Source organism: Triticum aestivum, chromosome 6D, assembly GCF_018294505.1.
Source record: "Triticum aestivum cultivar Chinese Spring chromosome 6D, IWGSC CS RefSeq v2.1, whole genome shotgun sequence".
Taxonomy (NCBI): domain Eukaryota; kingdom Viridiplantae; phylum Streptophyta; class Magnoliopsida; order Poales; family Poaceae; genus Triticum; species Triticum aestivum.
This window is the reverse complement of record NC_057811.1, coordinates 331,017,608-331,037,649: the sequence shown is the minus strand read 5'-3', so window position 1 is coordinate 331,037,649 and position 20,042 is coordinate 331,017,608.

Below are 20,042 nucleotides of genomic sequence, written 5' to 3'. Positions count from 1 at the left end.
AATGACAAGCTTTTCCATAAACCATTTTATAAGGAGACGTACCCATAGGATTTTTATATGCTGTTCTATAAGCCCAAAGTGCATCATCTAATTTCTTAGACCAATTCTTCCGGGACCTATTGACAGTCTTTTGCAAAATTAATTTTATTTCTCTATTGCTAAGTTCAACTTGACCACTAGACTGAGGATGATAAGGTGACGCAATTCTATGTTAACATCATACTTGTCAAGCATTTTACGGAAGGCACCATGAATAAAGTGTGAACCACCATCAATCATTAAATATCTAGGGACTCCAAACCTTCGGAAAATAACTTCATTATGCATTTTAATAGAGGTGTTGTGATCAGCACTACTAGTTGGAATAGCTTCTACCCACTTAGTAACATAATCAACAGCAACCAAAATATGAGTGTACCCATTAGAGGAAGGAAAAGGTCCCATGTAATCAAATCCCCAAACATCAAATGGTTCAACAGCAAGTGAATAATTCATAGGCATTTCTCGACGCTATTGCCTATTCTTTGACATTCATCACAAGATAAGACGAACTTACGAGCATCCTTGAAGAGAGTAGGCCAATAAAAAACAGATTGTAATACCTTGTGAGCAGTTCTGTCTCCCGCATGATGCCCTCCATAAGCTTCAGAGTGACATTTTCATAGGATTTGCCCCTGTTCATGCTCAGGTACACAACGTCTAATAATACCATCTACTCCTTCTTTATAAAGATGTGGCTCATCCCAGAAGCAATGTCTTAAATCATAGAAGAATTTTTTCTTTTGTTGGTATGTAAAGCTAGGTCGTAAATATTTAGCAACAATGTAATTAGCATAGTCAGCATACCAAGGAGTGTTATGAGAAACATTTATTGCAGCTAATTGCTCATCAGGAAAACTATCATCAATAGGTAGTGGGTCATCAAGGACATTCTCTAACCTAGACAAGTTATCAACTACGGGGTTCTCAGCTCCTTTTCTATCAGTGATATGCAAATCAAATTCTTGTAGCAAGAGAACCCAACGAATAAGTCTAGGTTTAGCATCTTTCTTTTCCATAAGATATTTAATAGCAGCATGATCGGTGTGAACGGTAACTTTAGAATCAACAATGTACGATCTAAATATATCACAAGCAAACACCACTGCTAGAAATTCTTATTCAGTAGTAGCATAATTTCTTTAAGCACTGTCTAGAGTTTTACTAGCATAATGAATAACATTTAGTTTCTTATCAACCCTTTGTCCTAGAACAGCACCAACAACATAATCACTAGCATCACACATAATTTCAAAAGGCAAGTTCCAATCAGGTGGTTGAACAATAGGTGCAGAAATTAAGGATTTCTTGAGTGTTTCGAAGGCTTCTAAACAATCATCATAAAAAACAAAAGGAACATCCTTTTGCAAAAGATTTGTAAGAGGCCTAGAAGTTTTAGAAAGGTCTTTGATAAATCTCCTATAGAAACCAACATGACCTAAGAAACTACGAATACCTTTGATATCTTTAGGAAATGGCATTTTCTCAATTGCATCAACCTTAGCTTTGTCCACTTCAATACCTCTTTCAGAAATTTTATGACCCAAAACAATACCTTCATTAACCATAAAGTGGCACTTCTCCCAATTGAAGACAAGATTTGTTTGCTCGCATCTCTGCAAAACTCGATCAAGATTGCTTAAACAATCATCAAAAGACTTCCCATAAACAGAAAAGTCATCCATGAAAACTTCAACAATCTTTTCACAAAAGTCAGAGAATATAGCAGTCATACATCTTTGAAAGGTAGCAGGCGCATTGCATAAACCAAAAGGCATACATCTATAAGCATAAGTTCCAAAGGGACAAGAGAAAGTGGTCTTTTCTTGATCAGGTTGAGAAACAGGTATTTGTGAAAAACCAGAGTATCCATCAAGGAAGCAAAAATGTGTGTGCTTAGATAATCTTTCTAGCATTTGATCAATAAAAGGCAGAGGGTAATGATCTTTTCTAGTTGCTTTGTTTAATTTTCTAAAATCAATTACCATTCTATAGCCTGTAACAATTCTTTGTGGAATAAGTTCATTCTTATCATTAGGAACAACAGTAATACCTACTTTCTTAGGGACACAATGAACAGGACTTACCCATCTACTATCATCTATAGGATAGATTATACCTGCTTCCAGAAGTTTTAATATTTCCGTTCTTACCACTTCCTTCATCTTCGGATTTAATCGACGTTGGTGATCAACAATGGGTTTAGCATCAGGTTCCATATTAATTTTTGTGCTGACATAGACTGGGACTAGTGCCCTTTAAATCATCAAGAGTATATCCAATAGCAGCTCGATGCTTCCTTAGAACTTTCAATAATCTTTCTTCTTCATGTTCTGAAAGGTTAGCACTAATAATAACAGGATATATCTTCTTCTCATCGAGATGAGCATATTTCAAAGTGTCTGGCAATTGTTTTAATTCAAACATAGGATCACCTTTAGGTGGAGGAGGACCTCCCAGAGTTTCAATAGGAAAATTGTGTTTAAGCAGAGGACGTTGTTCAAACAAGATCTTATCTAATTCATTTCTTTCATGCATATGTAAATCATTTTCATGGTCTAGCAGATATTGTTCAAAAGGATCAGTAGGAGGCACAGCAATAGAAGCAAGACCAATTATTTCATCCTTACTAGGCAATTCTTTTTTAAGAGGTTTTCTACTAAACTTGGAAAAATTAAACTCATGAGACTCATCACAAAAGCTGACACCGACAGTTTGTTTCTCACAATCTATTTTAGCATTAACGGTGTTCAAGAAAGGTCTACGAAAGATAATGGGACAAAAATCATCTTGTGGGGAACCAATAACAAGAAAATTTGTAGGATATTTTATTTTCCCACACAATACTTCAACATCTCTAACAATCCCAAGTGGTGTGATGGTGTCTCTATTAGCAGGTTTAATAGTAGCATCTATTTCTTCTATTTCAGCGGGTGCTGTGTCATTCAAAATTTCTTGATATAAGGTAAAGGGAATAGCACTCACCCTAGCACCTATGTCACATAAACCATGGTAACAGTGATCTCCTATTTTAACTGAGACAACAGGCATGCCAACAACGGGTCTATGTTTATCCTCTTTAGCAGGTTTGGCAATTCTAGTATCTAGTAGCTTCATTACAGAAGTAAATAACATGCCCATCCATATCTTCTTCCAAGAGATCTTTAACCATAGCAACACTAGATTCTAATTTAATTTGTTCATCAGGTTTAGGTGTTCTAATATAGCTTTTGTTGACCACAGTTGAAACCTTAGCATGTTCCTTTATCCTAACAGGGAAAGGTGGTTTCTCAATATAAGCAGTAGGAACAACTGGATCAACATTATAAATAATAGTTTCCTCTTTAGCCAGTACCGGTTATTTGATTTCTTCTTTAATAGGTGGGTGATATTTATACCACTTCTCCTTAGGGAGATCAACATGAGTAGCAAATGATTCACAAAAGGAGGCTACTATCTCAGAGTCAAGTCCATATTTAGTGCTAAACTTTTGAAAAGCATCATTATTCATAAAATTTTTAACACAATCAAACTTGAGTTTAATACCTGACTCCTTACCTTCGTCGAGTTCCCAATCTTCAGAGTTGTGTTTAATTCTTTCCAAAAGATCCCACCAGAATTCAATAGTCTTCTTCATAAAAGAACCAGCACAAGAAGTATCAAGCATGGATCGATCATTATGAGAAAGACGAGCATAAAAATTCTGGATAATAATTTCTCTTGAGAGCTCAAGATTGGGGCATGAATATAACATTGACTTAAGCCTCCCCCAAGCTAGAGGATACTTTCTCCTTCACGAGGCCAAAAATTATATATGTAATTCCGATCATGATGAACTAGATGCATAGGATTTTTTTTGGTGAAACTCCAATTTCAATCAATTCCAGTTCCAAGATCCAATATCATCGCATAGCCTATACCATGCCAATGCTTTTCCCTTCAAAGATAAAGGGAAAACCTTCTTCTTAACTTCATCTCTGGGTAAACCTGCAAGCTTAAACAATCCACAAATTTCTTCCACATATACCAAGTGCATATCAGGATGTTCTGTTCCATCTCCTACATAAGGATTAGCTAGCAGTTGTTCTATCATACCCGAAGGAATTTCCTATTCAATATTTTCAGTAGGTGCAGTAGGTTGAGGGGTAACTAATTGTGGTTCCGGTCAAGGTGAAGATACCCCGAACAAACCCCTCAAAGGATTGTTTTTTATAGTAACAAGTGACAATAAATTTCAGCACGTAGTAATAATTTTTCCTTACCAAGAGCGCTTCACTCTCCGACAACGGCGCCAGAAAATGGCCTTGATGACCCACAAGTATATGGGATCAATTGTAGACTTTTCGGTAAGTAAGATTGTCGAACCCAAGCAGGAGCAGAAAGAAATGACACGTGGTTTTTAGCAAGGTAATGTCTGCAAGTGCTGAAGTTGTAAGTAACAGAGTAGTTTGATAGCAAGATAATTTGTAACGAGCAAGTAACGATAGTAGTAACAAAAGTGCAGCAAGGTAGCCCAATCCTTTTGAGGCAAAGGACAGGCCAAGACGGCCTCTTATAATAAGCAAAGCGTTCTTGAGGGTACACGGGAATTTCATCTAGTCACTTTCATCATGTTGGTTCGATTCGTGTTCGCTACTTTGATAATTTAATATGTGGGTGGACCGGTGCTTAGGTGCTGTTCTTACTTGAACAAACCTCCTACTTATGATTAACCCCCTCACTAGCATCCGCAACTACGAGAAAAGTATTAAGAATAAATTCTAACCATAGCATTAAACTTTTGGATCCAATCGGTCCCTTACGGAATAGCGCATAAACTAGGGTTTAAGCTTTTGTCACTCTCGCAACCCATCATCTAATTACTACCACTACTAGAATCAGGATCTTTGCCATCAGCCAGCTCTTTGTCGTCTGCTAGCTGATGGCAAAGAAGGTCTTTGCCATCAGCTTACAGAAAGCTGACGGCAAAGATCATGTTTGCCGTCAGCCATCTCTTTGCCGTTTGCTAGCGGACGACATAGAAGCTTTGCCATCTGCTAGCAGACGGCAAAGAGGGAGGGTGGCCCACTAGCGAGAACCACCTAAAGGAGAATTTCTTTGCCGTCGACAAAGAAAGTGGCCAACCTAACGTCCGTTAGCTAGGCTCTTTGCCGTCTGCTAGCAGACGGCAAAGAGCTGTGACCTAACTAAAAAGCGGCCAGCACCCATGCCCCACCCATCTCTCTGTCCGCTCTCTCTCCTCTACCCGATCTGCCGCCGCCCCCGTGCCCCACGGCACCCCCGTAGCCCGCCGCCGCCGCCCCACGCCACCCTCGTCGCTGGCCGCCCCGCGCCACCCCCGTCGCCAGCCGCCCCGCCCCGTCCCCGTGACCGAGCCGCCGCCGTCCCGCGCCACACCCGTCTCCGGCCTCCCCGCCCGGCCGCCCCTCGCCACCCCCATCGCTGGCCGCCCCGCCCGGCCCCGCCGCCGCCCCACCCCTCCTCGTGGTGAGTTCTTTTGTTTTTTCTCTTTTTTAGATTTAGTTTATGTTTGTTTAGTTTAGGTTAGGTTAGGTTAGGTTAGTTTAGGTTAGGTTAGTTTAGGTTAATTTAGTTTATTTTAGGTTACATTTAGTTTATAGTTTAGTTTAGGTTTTTTTCTTCTGTTTTTAAGAATAAACAAGAAAGATGGAAAAAAGAAGTAAAAGAAGAAGAGGAAGAAAAAGAAGAAGAGGAAGAAGAAGAAGATAAAAAAAGAACAATAAGTAGTAGTAGAAGAAGATGATGAAAAAAAAGAGGTAGAAGTAGAAGATGAAAAAAAGTAGGAAATGTAGAAAAAGAGGGTCGCCGAGGGGTCGAGGGTCGCCGGTCGTGGACCGCCGGCCGCGGAGGGGATAGATGGTGGAGCCAGTGGGTCCCGCCGGTCCCGACGCCGTTGCCCATACCAGAGGGCGCCCAGAGACGAGCGGGTTAGGGGGTTCCTCGACGTCGACGGAACCCTAAATAGCAAGTATCGTCGGTGCAAGATACATGTGGCCGTCGGTGTCGAACACTATATCTACGTCCCACAAGTGACACCGACGTCCGGCGTCCCACAGCAATAGTTCTCGGGGTCGATGGTGGTCGAACACCTATGCGAATTTGTCTTGTAGCCTCTGCGATGACGATTAAAAGCCAAGTGTTGAAACTTGAAACACCCAAACTGACTCAAGTCGGTTTGGTTGTTTGAAGTTTCAAAACTTGGCTTTAATCCTCATCGCAGAGGCTGCCAGACAAATTCGCCAAGGTGTTCGACCGTCATCGGCCCCCAGAACTATTGCTGCGCGCGGGACGGCTGGCGCAGGCGTCACTTGTGGGATGTGGATCTAGTGTTCAATGCCGAGTGCCACATGTATCTCGCACCGATGATACTTGCTATTTAGGGTTCCATCAGCGCCGAGGAACCCCCTAACCCGCTCGTCCGGGTACACATCCTCTCTACTTATTGCCGAGACGTGTATCAAGAGAACAGTGGGGAGGTGCTGCCAAAATTTTGCGTCGGATCCGGAGCAGAGCATGGAAAACGAACCCAATCTACACATACTCGGGTGGGATCAGGACCTATCTTTACCTATTAGCGTCTAGGTTGCATGGACGTAATAAACGTGACAAACTCCATTAACTGACGAATATATACATGTTGATTTATATATATATATATTTCCTCTGTGTCCAGTAGCTAGGCAAGATGAGTGATCGTGCGTGGATGTACACTGGTCACACTAGTTAGAAAAACATGACCATTGAATGGTTAACAAAAACCAAGGGGTTTCTGAGAGCCGCATTTGCAAATGGCCAGAGGACAACCTGGTGCCCTTGTGCCGGGTGCAACAATTGGCACAAGAGGACAGAGGATGAAATGGGCAAACACCTGCAGAAGAGGGGTTTTACGCCAGGTTATACGGTGTGGACATTTCATGGCGAGTCTGCCCAACGTGCCAGAGCTGAGGTGCTTCGTCGTTGCACCGACGAGCATGGTACCGGGATGGAAGACATGGTGCAAGACTTTGATGATGCTCGGGACTCGGACGATGAGATGGAGGAATCTGCAAAGGCCTTCAATGAAATGTTGGAGTCTTCAAAATGTCCTCTTCAACTAGATGCAGATGGGAAGCTGATGATGGTGGACACATAGGACGGTGAAGCATGGAAGCGCTTCGATGCATTACATGACGACAAAGCGGCAGATCCGAGGCATCCTCGAGTCGCCATCAGCATGGATGGGTTCAGTGTGCTTGGTCTGATGGCAGCCCAATACAGTTGTTGGCCCATATTTGTCATTCCACTCAATCTCCCCCGGAAAGATTATGCACAGAAAGAACATTTTCCTGACGTTGATAATTCCAGGGCCCAACTATCCGAGGAAGAATATGAATGTGTACATGCAACCGCTGAAGGACGAATTGCAAGAAGCCTGAGATAATAGGTTCAAGACATACGACGCCTTTAGCAAACGGAACTTCATAATGCGTGTCTAGTACATGTACTCGACGCATGACTTGCCGGCGTATGCGCTATTCGTTGGCTGGTAAGTCCATGGAAGGTTCCCGTGCCCCACATGCAAGGGAGCTCTTTAGTTTCGTTGGCTTCAGGCCGGTCGCAAGTTTTCTTGCTTCGACTTGCATAGACAGTTCCTGGATCCTCGCCATAAGTTCAGGAAAGACAAGAAGAACTTCATCAAAGGTAGAGTTGTCAAAAACTCTGCACCACCTAAATGTATTGCTTAACAAATGCATACTTAGCTTATTTTACTCCTAAATGGCATAATAATCTTGGTTGAGCTCCAAACTGTCATATAATTAGTTTATTTTTCTCCAAAATGACAAAATAACCTAACCTAGCTCTAAAGTGACCTACACTTACCATTTTGTCCTCCAAAATGAATAAATATGCTTAGTTAGATAAAAAATGGCATAACTACCTAGGTTAGCTAAAAAATGACCTATACTTAGCTTCTTCAATTCATTTATGACATACTTAGTATACTTAGGTAAAAAATGGCATGATAACCTTACTAAGCTCCAAAATGACCTATTGACCTAGCTTAGCTCTAAAATGACCTACAACTTAGCATTTTTACCTAGCTTAGCTAAACTATGGCATTATTACCTACCTTAGTAAGAAGAAGAAGATAAAGAAGAGGAGAGGAGAAAAAGAAAGAGAAGAAAAATTCTTCTTCTTCTTCTTCCTTTTCTTCTTCTTCTTCTTCTTCTTCTTCTTCTTCTTTTTCTTCTTCTTCTAGCTAGTCTTCTTCTTCTAGTCTTCTAACTTTCTTCTTTCCCAATTTACAGATTTGCTTTAGATGAGGAAGCTTGCGTTGATGGAGTCTACTCTTCTCCTTGTGCTTCCTTTTTGTTTTGATTTCGTAGGATGAACAATGTTAAACTTGCTACCTATATATGTATGTATGGATGAAACCATTGTATGCTTCTTGTTGGATATGTTGGCTAGCTATATATGTTGCATATGGACTTTTGATTTGGTATGTATATGTGTTGGATGATCATATCCATATGGCAGGGATATGATTTGGTATGTATATGTGTTGGTATGCTTGTTGAAAGTATTTTCAAATGTGTGTGTCTATATATATATATCTGTGAAATTGATTGAATTTAAGAAAAAGCATAAAAACAGGGGCTATACAGGCTCTTTGCCGTCTGCTGGCAGATGACAAAGAGCTTTGCCATCAGCCAGCAGACGGCAACGCTGCCACGTGTCAGCTACCTGTGCAACCTGGGGTGCACTGGGCTGGCCTATATGACATGCTTTGCCGTCTGCTGGCAGACGGCAAAGCACGCCTTTAACCCCTAACGCACCTAACCTGACACCCCTGTCGTCCATGCTCTTTGCCGTCTGCTGGCTAACGGCAAAGGCCTTTGCATCTTTGCCGTCCGCCAGCAGACGACAAAGAGCCCTTTGCCGTAGCTCATTCAGCCAGACGGTTTGCCATTTGCCGGTTGACGGCAAAGGTGTTTGCCGTCCGCCAGGCATGCCTTTCCCGCCAGCCATGGCAGACGGCAAAGATCCTGATTCCTGTAGTGTAGTCCACAATGCATTCCCTTAGGCCCAAATATGGTGAAGTGTCATGTAGTTAACGTTCACATGACACCACTAAGGGAATCACAACATACATACTATCGAAATATCGAACACATATCAAGTTCACATGATTACTTGCAACATGATTTCTCCCGTGACCTCAAGAACAAAAGTAACTACTCACAAGTGATAACACATGCTGAAGATCAAAGGGGTATTAAATAGCATATTGGATCTGAACATATAATCTTCCACCAAATAAACCATATAGTAATCAACTACAAGATGTAATCAACACTACTAGTCGCCCACAAGCACCAATTTATAGTTCCAGTACAAAGATTGAACACAAGAGATGAACTAGGGTTTGAGAGGAGATGGTGATGTTGAAGATGTTGATGGAGATTGCCATTCCCAAGATGGAGAGTTGTTGGTGATGATGATGATGATGATTTCCCCCTCCGGGAGGGAAGTTCCCCCGGCGGAATCGCTCCGCCGGAGGGCAAAAGTGCTCCTGCCCAAGTTCCGCCTCGAGACGGCGGTGCTCCGTCCCTAAAGTCTTCCTCTTATTTTTTTCTAGGTCAAAATGACTTATAAACTAGAAGATGGGCAGCGGAGGTGGGCCGGGCTGAGCACAACCCACCAGGGCGCGCCTGGGGGGGCAGGCGCGCCCTAGTGTCTTGTGCTCACCAGGTGCCCCCCTCCGGTGGTTATTTGCTCCAGTACTTCTTATTTATTCCATAAAAAATCCCCGTGAAGTTTCAGCCCATTTGGAGTTGTGCAGAATAGGTAGGCTAACGTAGCTTTTCAAGGTCCAGATTTCCAGCTGCCGGAATTCTCCCTCTTTGTGTGTACCTTGCATATTATGAGAGAAAATGCATTAAAATTACTCCAAAAAGCATTATTATGCATAAAAACATCATAAATAACAGTACAGAAACATGATGCCAAATGGACGTATCAGGGAACAGCCTTGGGGCGCCCCAAGTAGGAGGAATCCTACTTGGGGGCCTAGTCCAATTCCCCCCCCCCCTTTACCATATTTTTCCGAGGTGGGAAGGAAGGAGGAGGGAGGAGGGAAGGAAGGGGGAGGCCGAATCCCTCCCCTTCCTTCTCTCTTCCCCTCTTTCCTTCCTCCTCTGGTTCAGCCCATACGGGGGGCGTAGCAGTCCCTACTGGCTGCTGCGTTTCCCCTCTTGGCCCATTAGGCCCATATCTTTGCCGGGGGGTTGGGTGCCCGGAACCCCTCCGGTGACCCGATATGTACCCGGTACCCTCCGGAACACTTCCGGTGTCCGAATACTATCGTCCTATATATCAATCTTAACCTCTCGACCATTTCAAGACTCCTCGTCATGTCCGTGATCTCATCCGGGACTCAGAACAACATTCGGTCACCAAATCACATAACTCATATAATACAAAATCGTCATCGAACGTTAAGCGTGCGGACCCTACGGGTTCGAGAACTATGTAGACATGACCGAGACACCTCTCCGGTCAATAACCAACAACGGAAGCTGGATGCTCATATTGGCTCCTACATATTCTACGAAGATCTTTATCGGTCGAACCGTAATGACAACATATGTTATTCCCTTTGTCATCGGTATGTTACTTGCCCGAGATTCGATCGTCGGTATCTTCATACCTAGTTCAATCTTGTTACCGGCAAGTCCCTTTACTCATTCCGTAATACATCATCCCACAACTAACTCATTAGTCAGACTGCTTGCAAGGCTTCTTATGATGCGCATTACCGAGAGGCCTAGAGATACCTCTCCGATACTCGGAGTGACAAATCCTAATCTCGATCTATGCCAACCCAACAAACACCTTTGGAGATACCTGTAGAACGACTTTATAATCACCCAGTTACGTTGTGACGTTTGATAGCACACAAGGCATTCCTTCGGTATCTGGGAGTTGCATAATCTCATAGTCGAAGGAATATGTATTTGACATGAAGAAAGCAATAGCAATAAAACTGAACGATCAATATGCTAAGCTAACGGATGGGTCTTGTCCATCACATCATTCTCCTAATGATGTGATCTCGCGTTCATCAAATGACAACACATGTCTATGGTTAGGAAACATAACCATCTTTGATTAACGAGCTAGTCTAGTAGAGGCTTACTAGGGACACGGTGTTTTGTCTATGTGTCCACACATGTATCAAGTTTCCGGTTAATACAATCCTAGCATGAATAATAAACATTTATCATGATATAAGGAAATATAAAATAACAACTTTATTATTGCCTCTAGGGCATATTTCCTTCACAAAGATCTTGCCCTCCGATTTGTGATATAAGGTACACCCAATGGTCCCTTTAGGGTATCCTATGAAGACGCACTTCTCCGCTTTGGGTTCGAGCTCATCAGGCTGAAGCCCCTTGACATAAGCATCGCATCCCCAAGCTTTAAGAAATGATAGCTTAGGTTTCTTGCCAAACCATACTTCATACGGTCTCATCTTAATGGATTTAGACGGTGCCCTATGATGTCTACTACGCAACCTACTTCTTGTAGACGTTGTTGGGCCTCCAAGTGCAGAGGTTTGTAGGACAGTAGCAAATTTCCCTCAAGTGGTGACCTAAGGTTTATCAATCCGTGTGAGGCGTAGGTTGAAGATGGTCTCTCTCAAACAACCCTGCAACCAAATAACAAAGAGTCTCTTGTGTCCCCAACACACCCAATACAATGGTAAATTGTATAGGTGCACTAGTTCGGCGTAGAGATGGTGATACAAGTGCAATATGGATGGTAGATATAGGTTTTTGTAATATGAAAATATAAAAACAGCAAGGTAACTAATGATAAAAGTGAGCACAAACGATACTGCAATGCTAGGAAACAAGGCCTAGGGTTCATACTTTCACTAGTGCAAGTTCTCTCAACAATAATAACATAACTGGATCATATAACTATCCCTCAACATGCAACAAAGAGTCACTCCAAAGTCACTAATAGCAGAGAACAAACGAAGAAATTATGGTAGGGTACGAAACCACCTCAAAGTTACTCTTTCGGATCGATCTATTCAAGAGTCCGTAGTAAAATAACACGAAGCTATTCTTTCCGTTCAATCTATCATAGAGTTCGTACTAGAATAACACCTTAAGACACAAATCAACCAAAACCCTAATGTCACCTAGATACTCCAATGTCACCTCAAGTATCCGTGGGTATGATTATACGATATGCATCACACAATCTCAGATTCATCTATTCAACCAACACATAGAACTTCAAAGAGTGGCCCAAAGTTTCTACCGGAGAGTCAAGACGAAAATGTGTGCCAACCCCTATGCATAGGTTCATGGACGGAACCCGCAAGTTGATCACCAAAACATACATCAAGTGGATCACGTGATATCCCATTGTCACCACAGATACGCACATGCAAGACATACATCAAGTGTTCTCAAATCCTTAAAGACTCAATCCGATAAGATAACTTCAAAGGGAAAACTCAATCCATTACAAGAGAGTAGAGGGGGAGAAACATCATAAGATCCAACTATAATAGCAACGCTCGCGATACCTCAAGATCGTATCACCTCAAGAACATGAGAGGGAGAGATCAAACACATAGCTACTAGTACATACCCTCAGCCCCGAGGGTGAAATACTCCCTCCTCGTCATGGAGAGCGCCGGGATGATGAAGATGGCCACCAGTGAGGGTTCCCCCCTCCGGCAGGGTGCTGGAACAGAGTCCCGATTAGTTTTTGGTGGCTACAGAGGCTTGTGGCGGTGGAACTCCCGATCTATTGTGTTCCCCGATGTTTTTAGGGTATATGGACATATATAGGCGAAAGAAGTCGGTCATGGGAGCCACGAGGGGCCCACGAGGGTGGGGGCGTGCCCAGGGGGGCAGGCGCGCCTCCCTGCCTCGTGGCCACCTTGTTGCTTCCCTGACGTACACTCTAAGTCTCCCGGATTGCTTCCATTCCAAAAATAACTCTCCCGAAGGTTTCATTCCGTTTGGACTCCGTTTGATATTCCTTTTCTTCAAAACACTGAAACAAGGGAAAAAAACAGAAACTCGCACTGGGCTCTGGGTTAATAGGTTAGTCCCAAAAATAATATAAAAGTGTTTAGTAAAGCCCATAAACATCCAAAACAGATAATATAATAGCATGGAACAATCAAAAATTATAGATACGTTGGAGGCGTATCACCCTATTTAAAGTGAATGCGGCTATCTCTAATGCATAACCCCGAAACGATAGTGGCACGTCGGTAAGAGACATCATAGAATGCACCATATCCAATAAGGTATAGTTATGATGTTCGAACACACCATTACATTGTGGTGTTCGAGGTGGCGTGAGTTGTGAAACAATTCCACATTGTCTTAAATGAGCGAGAAACTCGTAACTCAAATATTCACCTCCATGATTAGATCGTAGAAAACTTTATTTTCTTGTTATGATGATTCTCCACTTCACTCTTGAAACTCCTTGGACTTTTTAAATGTTCCTGACTTGTGTTTCATTAAGTAAATATACCCGTATCTACTCAAATAATCTGTGAAGGTAAGAAAATAACGATATCCACCGTGTGCTTCAACACTCATCAGACTGCATACATCAGTATGTATTATTTCCAATAAGTCACTAGCCTGCTCCATTGTTCGGGAAAACGGTGTTTTAGTGATCTTGCCCATAAGGCATGGTTCACATGTATCAAATGATTCATAATCAAGTGATTCCAAAAGTCCATCAGCATGGAGTTTCTTCATGCGCTTTACACCGATATGACATAAGAGGCAGTGCACCATAAGTATGTGGTACTATCATCATTAACTTTGCATCTTTTGGCATCAATATTACGAATATGTGTATCATTACGATCGAGATTCAACAAGGATAAACCATTCACAAGGTGTGCATGACCATAAAAGATATTATCCATATAAATAGAACAACCATTATTCCCTGACTTGAATGAATAACCGTCTCGCAATAAACAAGATCCAGATATAATGTTCATGCTCAACGCAGGCACAAATAACAATTATTTAGGTTTAAAACGAATCCCGAAGGTAAATGTAGAGGGAGCATGCCGATGGCGATCACATCAACCTTGGAACCATTTCCAACACGCATCGTCACCTCGTCCTTCATACGTCTCCAACGTGTCTATAGTTTTTTGATTGTTCCATGCTGTTATATTATCAATCTTGGATGTTTTACCTTCAATTACTTGCAACTATATATCATTTTTTGGGACTAACCTATTGACATAGTGCCTAGTGCCTAGTGCAAGTTGCTGTTTTTTGCTTGTTTTTTACTTCACAGAATATCCATATCAAACGGAGTCCAAATGCCACGAAATTTTTTGGAGATTTTTTCTGCCCAGAAGAGACCCAGGAAACCCAGGAGGTGCACAAGAGGAGGCCCATGGGGCCCACAAGACACCAGGGCATGCCAGAGGCCCCTGGCGCGCCCTGATGCCTTGTGGGACCCGTGGTGACCTTTTCCATCGCCTCTCAGCTCTATAAATACTCAGATATTCCAGAAACCTTAGAGGAGTCGTCAAAACACAGTTCCAGCTGCCGCAAGTTCCAGAACCATGAGATCCAATCTAGAGCCCTATTCCGGCCCCTTGTCGTAGGGGAAATGATCAGACAGGGGTTTATCATCCTCATTGGTGCTCCTCCGATGATGCGTGAGTAGTTTATCACAGACCTATGGGTCCGTAGGTAGTAGCTAGATGGCTTCTTCTCTCTTTCATCTTCAATACAATGTTCTCCTCAATGTTATTGGAGATCTATTCGATGTAATGACTTTTTGCTGTGTGTTTGTTGGGATCCGATGAATTGCGAGTTTATGATCCGATCTATCCATGAATATTATTCGAGTCTTTGTTGAACTCTTTTATGCATGATTGTTATAGCCTCGTATTTCTTCTCCGAAACATTGGTTTGGTTTGGCCAACTAGATTGATTTTTTCTTGCAATGGAAAGAGGTGCTTTGTGATGGGTTCGATCTTGCGGTGCTTATTCTCAGTGACATAAGGAGACATGACACGCAATTTGCCATTAAGGATAAAAAGATGGGGTCTATTCCTACATGAATATATCTTGTCTACATCATGTCGTCGTTCTTATTGCATTACTCCAGTTTTCCATGAGCTTAATACACTAGATGCATGCTGGATAGCGGTTGATGTATGGTAATAGTAGTAGATGCAGGCAAGAGCCGGTCTACTAATCTTGGGTGTGATGCCTATATACATGATCATTGCCTTGGATATCGTCATAATTATTTGCTCTTCTATTAGTTCCCCAACAGCAATTTGTTCACGCACCGTATGCTATTTTCTCGAGAGAAGCCACTAGTGAAATTTACGGCCCTGGGGTCTATTTCCTATCATATTGTTTTCAGATATATTATTCCAAAAACCCTATACCTTGCTGCACTACTTCTTTACTTATTTTATTTTGTGTTTTTGCAAGATCTATTTATCCAATCTCATACAATTTAATCTATCTCAATACCGAGGAGGGATTGGCAACCGCTCTTACACGTTGGGTTGCAAGTATTTGTTATTTGTGTGCAGGTATTGTTTACATAGTGTTGCTTGGTTCTCCTACTGGATTCATAACCTTGGTTTCATAACTGAGGGAAATACTTACCGTTGCTAGGCTGCATCATCCTCTCCTCTTCGGGGAAATACCAACGCAGATACAAGCAATCAACAACTGAACCAGTATCAAATACCCAGCCGCTACTTCAAGCACTAGTAAGGTACACATCAATAACATGTATATCAAATATACCTTTGTTGACGTTGCCAGCCTTCTTATATGCCAAATACTTGGGGCAGTTCCGCTTCCAGTGGCCCTTCCCCTTGCAATAGAAAAACTCAGTCTCGGGTGTGGGTCCTGCCTTGGGTTTCTTCACGGGAGTGGCAACTGCCTTGCCATTCTTCTTGAAGTTTCCTTTCTTTCCCTTGCCCTTCTTGAAACTGGTGGTCTTATTGACCATCAACACTTGATGCTCTTTCTTGATATCTACCTCCATAGCCTTAAGCATCGCAAAGAGCTCCGGGATCGTCCTTTCCATCCCTTGCATGTTATAGTTCATCACGAAGCCCTTGTAGCTTGGTGGCAGTGACTAGAGAACTCTGTCAATCGCTACTTCATCTGGAAGATTAACTCCCAACTGATTCAAGCGGTTCTAGTACCCACACCTTCTGAGTACATGCTCACTAACGGAGCTGTTCTCCTCCATATTTCAGCTAAAGAACTTGTCGGAGGTGTCATTCCTCTCAACCCGGGCATGAGCCTGAAATATCATTTTCAGTTCCTGGGACATCTCATATGCTCCGTGGTGCTCAAAACGTCTTGGAGCCCCGGTTCTAAGCTGTAAAGCACGGCGCACCGAAATATCATGTAGTCATCACTTATAGTCAGCCAGACGTTCATAGCGTCCAGATTTGCGGGAGCGGGTGGCACACCTAGCGGGGCTTCGAGGACATAAGCCTTCTGTGCAGTAGTGAGGATAATCCTCAAATACGGACCCAGTCTGCATAGTTGCTTCCATCATCTTTCAACTTAGCTTTCTCTAGGAACGCATTAAAATTCAGGGGAGCTACAATGCGAGCCATTGATCTAGAACATAATTTTGTAAAGACATTAAGACTATGTTCATGATAATTGGTTCAATTAATCAAATTACTAGTGAAATCCCACTTAAATCAACATCCCTTCAAGTTGTCGAAGTGTTTACATGATCCAAATAACTACCTATATCCGATCATCACCTGAGATGGGGTGTAGGATCGAAAGTATGTCTAGAGGGTGGGGGTGGTGATTAGACTACTAGACCAAATAAAGATCTATCATTTTCCCACTTTTAGTTGTGGGCAGATTTTAGCAATTAGCAAAAGTCAAGCAATCAACCTACACATGCAATTCTAAGAGTGTAGCAGCGGAAAGTAAAACATTGCATATGAAGGTAAATGGAAGGGTTTGGAGAAGGCAAACACAACGGAGACACGGAGATTTTTGGCATGGTTTCGATAGGTGGTGCTATCGTACATCCACGTTGATGGAGACTTCAACCCACGAAGGGTAACAGCTATGTGAGTCCACGGAGGGCTCCACCCACGAGGAGTCCATGAAGAAGTAACCTTGTCTATCCCACCATGGCCATCGCCCATGAAGGACTTGCCTCACTCGGGTAGATCTTCACGAAGTAGGCAATTTCCTTGCCCTAACAAACTTCCTGGTTCAACTCCACATCTTGACGAAGCTCCCAAGCGACACCTAACCAATCTAGGAGACACCACTCTCCAAAAGGTAATAGATGGTGTGTTGATGATGAACTCCTTGCTCTTGTGCTTCAAATGATAGTCTCCCCAACACTCAACTCTCTCTCTCAGATTTGGCTATGGTGGAAAGATGATTTGAGTGGAAAACAACTTGGGGAAGGCTAGAAATCAATAATATTCTGGTAGGATTGGAATATCTTGATCTCAACACATGAGTAGGTGGTTCTCTCACAGAAAATGTATGGTGGAAGTGTAGGCATGTTCTGATGGCTCCCTCACTAATGGAGAAGGGGGTGGAGGGGTATATATAGCCTCCACACAAAATCCAAGCGTTACACACATTTGACTCATCTCGGTGGGACTGAATAGTTAAACTCGGTGAGACCGGTATGTTCAAAAATGTGAACGTTAGGAATCTCCGTGGGACCGACTAGAACAACTCGGTGTGAGCGATGTGCTAGGCTTAGGGCAAGCATCATCTCGGTGACACCGATTGCATCAACTCAATGAGACTAAAGTGAAGCAATAAGGCAACAGAGAATCTTCCAAGCCAACTCGGTGAGACCAATTGCATAACTCAGTGAGACCGAAGTAAATGCAACAAGTCACAGAGTGTTGGCAGGGCCATCTCGGTGAGACTGTTTCTGGCCGTGGTTATGTCATATGAACTCGATGGCGCCGGATAGAAAGAATCGGTGGGCCGAGTTGGAGTTTAGGATTTTGACATATTTGGATGGAGAAAGTGGCTGAGGGTTTTGGAGCAATATCACTAAGCATTTGAGCAAGCAAGCCATTAAGCAACACCTCATCCCCTTTTAATAGTATTGGTTTTCCTATGGACTCAATGTGATATTGGATCACTAAAATAAATATGGAGAGTCCTGAGCTTTTGCCAATACATGTCCTTAGCATTTTGAGGGGTCCAGATCTCTAGTCCATGCCATGCCATTCATTGAACTTCCTGAAATATTTATCTTGAATGAATATTAGTTCAATGAGCTATATGTTGTTATGAATTACCAAAACCACCAGGGGATTAGTTGCACTTTCATGGGGTAGTCATCAATGGTGAACATCTCCATGTTGATCATATCTAATATATGACTCATGTTCGACCTTTCAGTCCTCCCTGTTCCGAGTCCATGTATGTACATGCTAGGCTCGTCAAGTTTAACCCAAGTATTCGGCATGTGTAAAACTGGCTTACACGGGTTGTATGCGAACGTAGAGTCTATCACACCCAATCATCCTGAGGTGCTTTGAAATGACGAACTTTCGCAACGGTGCATACTTAGGGAGAACGCATTTTATCTTGAAATTAAGTGAAGGGGTCATCTTATAATGCTACCAGCATCCTAAGCAAAATAAGATGCATAAAAAGATAAACATCACATCCAATCAAAATATGTGACATGATATGGCCATTATCATCTTGTGCTTTTGATCTTCCTCTCCAAAGCACCGGCATGATCTCCATCATCACCGACATGACACCATGATCTCCATCATCGTGTCATCACTTGGTTGTCTCGCCAACTATTGCTTCTATAAATATTGCTAACGCGTGGCGATAAGGTAAAGCAATTACATGGCGTTTAATGATTGAGACGCAGGTCATACAATAAATTAAAGAGAACCCTATGGCTCCTGCTGGTTGCCATACTCATCAACATGAAGTCATGAACCTATTAAAACATGATCATCTCATACATCAACATATTTCACATCATGTTTTGGCCATACCACATCACAACATGCCCTGCAAAAACAAGCCAGACGTCCTCTATTTTTTTGTTGCAATTTTTTATGTGGCTGCTAGGGCAAACTATAAGAACCGTTCTTATCTGCACAAAACCACAACGGTGATATACAAGTTGCCTTTTAACCTTCTACAAGGACCACCTTTGTCAAATCGTATTCAACTAAAGTAGGAGAGACAAACACCCGCAAAGCCACTTTTATGCAATACAAGTTGCATGTCAGTCAGTGGAACCGGTCTCTTGTGCATGGACAAGTAAGGTTGGTCCAAGCTGCTTCATCCCACAATACCGCCGAATCCAAATAAGACAAGGCAATTTGAACATCAACGGCCACAACATCTTTATATTCTACTCGTGCATATACATCTACGCATAGACCTAGCTCTGATACCACTGATGGAGAACGAAGAATGAAATCAAAAAAAAAATCCTAGCAAACACCCAAGATCCAATCTAGGAGATGCATAACTACTAGAGGGGAGTGTGTCTACATACCCTTGTAGACCGAAAAGCGTTAGCGTCATAAAGCGGTTGATGTAGTCGTACTCTTCACAATCCAATCCGATCTAGTGCCGAATGGACGACACCTCCGAGATTAGCACATTCAGCTCGATGGCGTGATGACCCACAAGTATAGGGGATCTATCATAGTCCTTTCGATAAGTAAGAGTGTCGAACCCAACGAGGAGCAGAAGGAAATGACAAGCGGTTTTCAGCAAGGTATTCTCTGCAAGCACTGGAATTATCGGTAACAGATAGTTGTGTGATAGGATAATTCGTAATGGGTAACAAGTAACAAATGTAACTAAGGTGCAGCAAGGTGGCCCAATCCTTTTTGTAGCGAAGGACAAGCCTGGACAAACTCTTATATAAAGCAAAGTGCTCCCAAGGAC